This window comes from Eptesicus fuscus, chromosome 3 (genome assembly GCF_027574615.1).
Source record: "Eptesicus fuscus isolate TK198812 chromosome 3, DD_ASM_mEF_20220401, whole genome shotgun sequence".
NCBI classification, from domain to species: domain Eukaryota; kingdom Metazoa; phylum Chordata; class Mammalia; order Chiroptera; family Vespertilionidae; genus Eptesicus; species Eptesicus fuscus.
This window is the reverse complement of record NC_072475.1, coordinates 33,462,015-33,469,947: the sequence shown is the minus strand read 5'-3', so window position 1 is coordinate 33,469,947 and position 7,933 is coordinate 33,462,015. Positions and strand designations below refer to the sequence as shown.

At 36.0% G+C, this 7,933-nt stretch overlaps 1 pseudogene; it reads left to right on the top strand.

Moving 5' to 3' along the window:
• The first annotated feature begins 6,045 nt into the window (after positions 1–6,045).
• LOC103286813 (gamma-secretase subunit PEN-2-like) lies at positions 6,046–6,419 on the top strand (annotated as a pseudogene).
• Positions 6,420–7,933: the final 1,514 nt, after the last annotated feature.

Genomic DNA, 7,933 nt, shown 5'->3' with positions numbered 1-7,933 from the left:
TTGGCCTTCAGTTAACATTTGTCAAGATAAACATTTTTTTTCACTTCAATTCCAAACCAAGATAGAGAAGTTTCCTTGTCTTCTTACCTTGTTTACTAGTCTATTCTTTTACTAAAGTTAAAGCTCATTAAAAATTTCACTTCCAATTCTCATATTACATGGAACCAAGGACTTGTCTCATATTGTATTGTTAATACAATGCAACTTTCTTATTTTAGAAGTTACAAAATTCCCTCAAGAGTTTTGCAGTTCTAGAATTAATTTATCCCTCTAGATTTTAGCCATTTTTATTGTTTACTAGAGGCTTGGTACACAAAATTCATGCAATTGGGGGGTCGGGTAGGGAGGTCCCTCAGCCTGGATTGCGAGAGGGTGCAGGCCAGACCCAGGGACCCCACAGGTGCACAATCAGGGCCAGGGAGGGATGTGGGAGGTTGGCCAGCTGGGGAGGGACTGTGGGAGGGCTCCAGGGCATGTCCGGCTCATCTCTCTCAGTCTGGATCAGCAGGACTCCAGCAGCAAGCTAACCTACTGGTTGGAGTGTCTGACCCCTGGTGGTCAACCAGTCAACTGTCCGCCCCCTAGTGGTCAGTGCACATCATAGCAAGCGGTTGAGTGGCCTTAGCATATCATTGGCATATTGCTCTTTGATTGGTTGAATGAACGAATGGGTGAACGGACACTTAGCATATTAGGCTTTTATTATATAGGATGTTGTTAACGTAAAAAACATTCAAACCTGTAAAGAATTTTTGTGAGTTTACTTGAACCAAACTGTTGACAATTGCCAGGAAGCAGAATCTCAATGTATTGCGATAGTTCTCTGGAGAATGGCGTTTTTCCACCTTTTTTTATATATTATAATCAAAGGAGGAAAGGTAAGTGAAATTCATTGGTGCTAGATCAGGGAGGCAGGAGAAAGCAAAGTGGGCAGGGGTGGGTGGGGGACCTCTGGTATTGGATAAAAAGTAAAATGATAGACACATGCTTCCTTTACACAGGTAGGTATAGGATAGTTAACAGTCAACAAGTAACAGGATAACCATAACAATGAGGGAATTTGTGGTCTCTGCCAGGGCACCAGTGCTGTGCCTTGAGGGGTCTGGAAAAAGAGAAGTTACAAGTTATCCTGACATTTCAGGGGTATATTATTTTAGATGCAAAAAGACAATACGCTCAGTAAAGATTGAAGTTAATCTTTGTCAGGGAAGATACTGGCCTAGGACACGACTACTCACTATAAACTTCTTTTTTTTTTAAAATGTATTTTATTGATTTTTTACAGAGAGGAAGGGAGAGGGATAGAGAGTTAGAAACATCGATGAGAGAGAAACATTGATCAGCTGCCTCCTGCACACCTCCTACTGGGGATGTGCCCACAACCAAAGGTACATGCCCTTGACCAGAATCGAACCTGGGACCCTTCAGTCCTCAGGCCGATGCTCTATCCACTGAGTCAAACCGGTTAGGGTTATAAACTTCTTTTTAATTAAAAGTTTTAATTTCAGACCATCCTTTATGGTTACTTTAGGTCTCTTGAGTTTACAAGGCCACCACGCAGGCCTTTCCTGAGTTAGTCAGGTTAGTATGTGGTCCCTTTTTGTCCACAATGTCTGGGTGTGTGTTTTTGTTTATTTTATTTGATCTTTAATTTCTTGAGGTCTTTTATTTTTTATGGTATTTATTTTATTTGTTTTAAATTGGGGAATTTTCAGGATAATTAATGACTAAATATAGCTAAAATTGGATTCTATGTCACTTTCACATTCATAAGAGAAAACAACAATAAAAGTTATTTATCATTGATGCTCAGGGTACCATGCATGGCTGTGCCATTATCAGCTTGCCTACTGTTTATTTGTTTTGGTTTGTTTTTTTAAATAAACAGTCCATGGAAACTTGCAGACATGTGTGGGAAACACATATCTTATTGCAGTACCAGAATAAAATGACAATTTGGAATCATGGCTAATCAACTGAGAGGCAATACAAGCTCACATCAAATGTGAGCAGTGCTTATCTTAAGGATTGGTTTGTTGGTTATTAAAAGCAACAAAACAAAAGTGGAGAATAACAACAACAACAAAAAGTTCTCACCCAAATAACATGGTAAAGAGTTTAGGAAAAACTATAAAAGATTTCTGAAACTTCATGACACTCTATTTCGGTCTAGAAATGCCCACTGGAACCTAACAACTCTCATGAATCTGACCTTTCTCTACCTCTTCATTTCTCTGAAACATACACTTGTTTTCTATCTCATGTCATTTCCTTGGGGTTCTGCTGTGTGTTAATGACTTTTAATAAGATGGAAAAATGCATGCTATTGTGTTTGGGTAGCAAATGATTTACCCAGGAAATATAATGCCTAAACCTAATTAAATTGCTTGTCTCCACAAAGCCCTCAAGGGGCAATGTTAATGGTGAGATTTTCAGACATTGTGTCAGCCTCATGGGGATCTATTTTTCATTGTGAGGGAATTTGGCATTCTCCAAATTTTACTACCACTGAATGGAAGATCACATTGTGCTTTTACAGTGTAGTGTAAGCACCCAGTTGATTTATAATATATTATCCTATGGAAGTTAAGAAAGGTTTACATTGCACAAAGAAATTTAAAAGTTTTTAATTTGGGAATACACTGATGGTAATTTGAATTACAGGACAGTGAGGATGAAATAGTTAAAAATAAAACTCTGAGTGGACAGGGTTTTGTTGATACTGTATTTAATACTTATATTTTATTAAAATTGCCTTGCCATTAAAACAAAGCCCTTAATTTAAGAAATACATTTTCATTTCTTTTTGTATTTTTAAATTATTGATTACATATGTTTGAATATATGATATATTTGCATGGTTCAAAATCAAAACAAAATTACCCTGTTCTGTATTCTGGCATTCTAACTAATGGAGGAAAAAAGATTATCCCAATACTTTAGGGAGTACATTAGGGGACATGGAACCTTCTCAAATATAGAAATATCCAAAATAACAGAAACAAAATTAATAAAATTTCTGCCTTAAATGTTTAACATTGAACAATGTCTGTAAAGTTTTTGTAGTATTTAGGAAAATGTCTTGCTTTGCAAGTACCAAGATACTCAGCTTATACATGCACAAGAGAAAACAATACAAAATTATTACTAAAACCAGGACTTCCCACAAAGAGAAGAAGTTTCCAACAGATTGAGACACTTGGGCTATTTCAGAAGAGAGAGAAAGTTCTGTCTTCCTCCCCTGGTTAAAGATTTTCACCAGTTTCTCATTGAGGAGGAACTAGAAATTTCTATCAACACATCATTGAACAGTATATATATGTATATGTGTATGTATATAAAATACATACATAAGAAGTTGGAGGGAAAGAATCCATTTGTCACAGAAACATGTGCAGACTTATGGATCCTACCTAACTATTGCAAGCCCAAAAGAGGATTTTCAGTTAAGCAATACCCTTTCCAGAAGGTTCTATATCAAGACAAATTTCTTACTGCATGTACCACATATTACAAATTATAAGCATACATTATTTGCATCATGATGTCCATGCTTATAAAAATGCATTAAAACAAAAAGTATCATAAAGGAGACATATGTAATACTTTAAACATAAAGAATTTTTAAAAAGTATCTATAAATAGAGATCACAGAATCATAAAACATTAGAGTTGGAAAGAATCTAAGAACAACAGCTACTTCAACACTAATTATTGGACATATGCTGTAATATAGACTTTCAATATATTGATTTATTTGATAGTGACAACACAATAGGATAGGTACTATTATCATTCCTATTAATTATATACAGATGGAAATTAAGGCACAGAAAGTTTAAGTGAGTTATTCAAGGTCACATAGCTTAATAATTTTTGAATTGGGGTTTAAAATCAACTCCAGAGTCTGTGTTCTTAACCACTAGAAGTCTATGAATCATTCCCAAGTAAGTTGGCACAGACAGTATTACAATGGGAATAAAAATTTTGGGTTGGAATCACATGCAAAATTTATGAACATTGAAAGAAATTCTTCATCCATATTTTTAGTTTTCAATTATTGACATGTGACTGCACTTAAGAAAAATAGATTTGGCTGGCCCTCTTGATTATTCTAAGCAATTATATACTTTCCTTTATCTAAAAATAACCCACAAAGGTCCATTAACAACATAGAATAATGGGGCTCATATTTTTTATAAGAGGATAAAGGCTAGAGCCTGCCATTCTTAATCCTAAAAAAATGTTTAAAACTTAAGACTATTTTCACTTAATACAAAGTGACTTTATTAGAAATAATTGAAGTAATTATTCCCAAATTGATCTATGCTTCCCACTGCTTCAGATTTCTATTTTCTTTCTTTTGAGATTTCAATGTTTCAAATGTAAAGTGCTTTGAGACTTTTGTAAAAAGATGCTTTTAAAAATACATACTGTCAAAGTGTTACCAGTTTCTGTAAAACTCAGTATTAAAATTTTGAAGTGACTCATCTTAGATTTTCTATGTTGCCTATGTGACCTACACCACGGATATAAATGGTTTTAAACTAGAGAACAAGAGAGTGTCATTCTTTTAGTAAGATGACCTTAGATGAATACATGAATTAAATTATCTGGTTTTTATTTTTTACTAACTTGAAGAAACTCTCTCTCTCTCTCTCTCTCTCTCTCTCTCTCTCTCTCTCTCTCTCCATTTGACATTCATAACATGCATGGTGCACTGGGAGACTAAATGATGTTAAAATATCAAAAAATGGTTTTAACCACTGCCATACAAATGCTACCTTGAATTCTTGAAACCTTAAAAAAAACACACCATGATATTGAAAACCATTTTCTTAAATTAAATAAATGGAAGAGTTTGTTTCTAAATATGATTGTTAATTTTTCAAGTGTTACATTAAAATACTTAGTGAATTTCAACTAGCCTCTTTGTTAAATATGAGATGCTTTGCAATATTAAAGAAAATTATTCTTTTGTCATTTACAATGTGTGTATAAACATGTAATTTTCTTATATTCAACCTTATGTATAAATCACAAGAGCCATATGTGCCTTCCAATTTCTTATTTGCCCACAAATATCTACTTCATTCCTTCATCCATATTAACAGAATTTTTAGCAGGGCATGTGGCCACTCTGAATAAAGACTACAATTCCCAGTCTATTTTGCAAATTAGTTATGGCACGGTGACTATGTTCGGTTAATGTCATGAGATAAGAATGTAAAGAGAGTTATCTTGTGAGAGCTTTTGGACTAAATTGCACCACCACCAACATCACACACCCCCACACCACCCTCCCCACCACCCCCGCCCCCTACACACACACGCAATTCATAAAGTGAGACTCTAACTCCCAATTTGATTATGTTTGGAGATAAGACATCTAAGGAGTTAATGGAGGTTAAATGATGTCTTAAGAGTGAAACTCTAATTCCATGGGAGTATAAGAAGAGGTCCTTATAAGAAGAAGAAACACAGAGTGTGTGTGCACAGAGGGAAGGCCATGTTAAGAACACAGTCAGAAGTGGGAGAGAGAAGAAGTCCAAGGACAGAGATCTCCAGAGAAAGCAAACCTGCCAATGCCCACCTTAATCTTGGACATCTAGCTTCCTGGATTGTGGGAAAACTAACTTCTGATGTCAAAGCCACCAAATCTGTGGTATTTTGTTATGGCAACCCTAACAAACTAATAGAATTTTACAATATGGTCAAGAAAGCAATAAAATGAATATGATTAATGTTGGCTATTATGATTAGTTTTATACATGCAGTCTAAACTTGAGTACAAAATATGCAAAGCCCTATTATAGAAGTTTTGAAGATACAAAGGTCAAAAACATGGTCCATGACCTCAAAGTTTGTAATCTACCATTGCTATGGTTGAAAGTGTGTTCCATCAAAGTTCCTGTGCTGAAGCCTCTTTGGGAAATAATTACATTTATATAAGGTCATAAGGGTGGGGCCTTCATAATTGGATTAGTATTCTTATAAGAAGAGAAAGCACAGAGACCTTCTGGACTATCCAGCTCCAGAGCAGCTATGAACTTGGAGTGGGTGTCCAACAATAGAAGTTGAACCTATGCCAAAAGTACTGCCTGGATGGGTTTGCTTTCCTGCCTTTTCCCTGGCTGGTCAACATCTTCTGGGTTTTGCAAGAAGCCTTCCTTGTCCCAGCATACACAGAGCAGAGCCAAACCAAACGCTATGTCTGACACTTAGCTGTGGACTTCCTCTTCTGGGTGACTGTACTCTACACCTGTATCACCATCTTCCAGATCTACCAGTCCCATTGGAGCATCTTTGGGGACTACCTCTCCCTCACCATACCTCTGTGTACCCCTGACAACTTCTTCTACACAGGCCTGGGACCTTCTCATTCTCCCAGGATAAGGATAGGGGGTAGTGAATGGTAAAGGGGGCCAAATACATGGCAATAGAAGATGATTTGACTTTAGTTGGTATGCATACAATGCATATACAGATTATGTATCATAGAAATATGCACTTGAAACCTATATAACCTTATTAAACAATGTCACCCAATTTTTAAAAAGTCCTTCTTTTAAGTTACTATAGTTGATTTTGTCTAAATTTAATACATATTGATGTAATATTTTTACCTGTGTTGTCAAAACAAAGCAATATTTTGTTGAGTCAAATGATAAATGCTGCTATTAGTTGCTACTAGTTTACTAGAATAATATTATTACTTATGTGTGGCTTTGAGGAATGATATGTATATGTTACATATAATAGAAAACACCTCTTGCATTTGGCTATCATTTGTAACTAGAAGCCCGGTGCATGGATTCGTGCACCAGTGGGGTCCCTCAGCTTGGCCTGCAGGGATCAGGCTGAAATAGGCTCTCCAACATCCCCTGAGGGGTCCTGGATTGCAAGATGGCGGTTCTTGGGTGATACACCCCAGAATTGGGCTTCCTCCTGTCTGGTTCCAGGTGCGTCACACAAGAACCGCAGCTGCCAAGTCACTACAGCTCAGCAGCTCCTTGCACTGAGCATCTGCCCCTTGGTGGTCAGTGCATGTCACAGCTACCGGTCAGAGCATCTGCCCCCTGGTGGTCATTGCGCATCATGGCTACAGGTCAGATGGTTAAATGGTTGGACGCTTAGGCTTTTATATATATAGATGCTTAATATTTTCTTCATGAATACATATTCTTAACACCAAGTTTTTCCTCATATCTGGCTTTCACACTGATGACTGATATGTACTATATTTTTGCCAGCTGCTATTGATTCCAGTGGGCCAGAGCAAGAACATGATATGAATTGAGTTTCATGTTTAATAGTTCTTATATTTCTGAGCCAAAATGGGAAATTTTTTAGATAATTTAAGTTGTTAAACTACCTGACAAATCTTGGAAAGATCACAATCACCAAGAGTGATTCCTTTCACTTGATTATTCCATTGGCTTTAAAACTATTAATTTTATTTTGATTGTATGTATAGACTGAATTAGCATACATGAATATGGTAGAATTATACTTGGGCTGGGGCTTACAAAATTAATACCCCAAATAAAAGAGAAAGCATATAGGATTCAAATAAGAGCTCTATAATTATGAAAAGAGCAAAACCAAATAAAATATATCACATATTTTTATCCAGTTAGGAGCCAGGATGAGAGAGAGCTAGTACTCAAACTTTCAAGTTACATTTATCCTATAATAGTCACTATTTTTAGGCCTGTCTTTATGAGTCGTAAAGGAAAGCTCAAAAAGTAAAAGATATGAAGGTTCCTCAGAATTTGCACTTCATAGAAATGCCAAAAAAGCTATAATTTTAGTTCAAATTAGGCATATGTATCTACCTAAAGGTACTTTTGCAAATGCATAGCACATTTTATTTATATTTCAGTGACCTCATTTTAGCTTTTGTTTAAAATTTTCTAACTCATCACAGAGA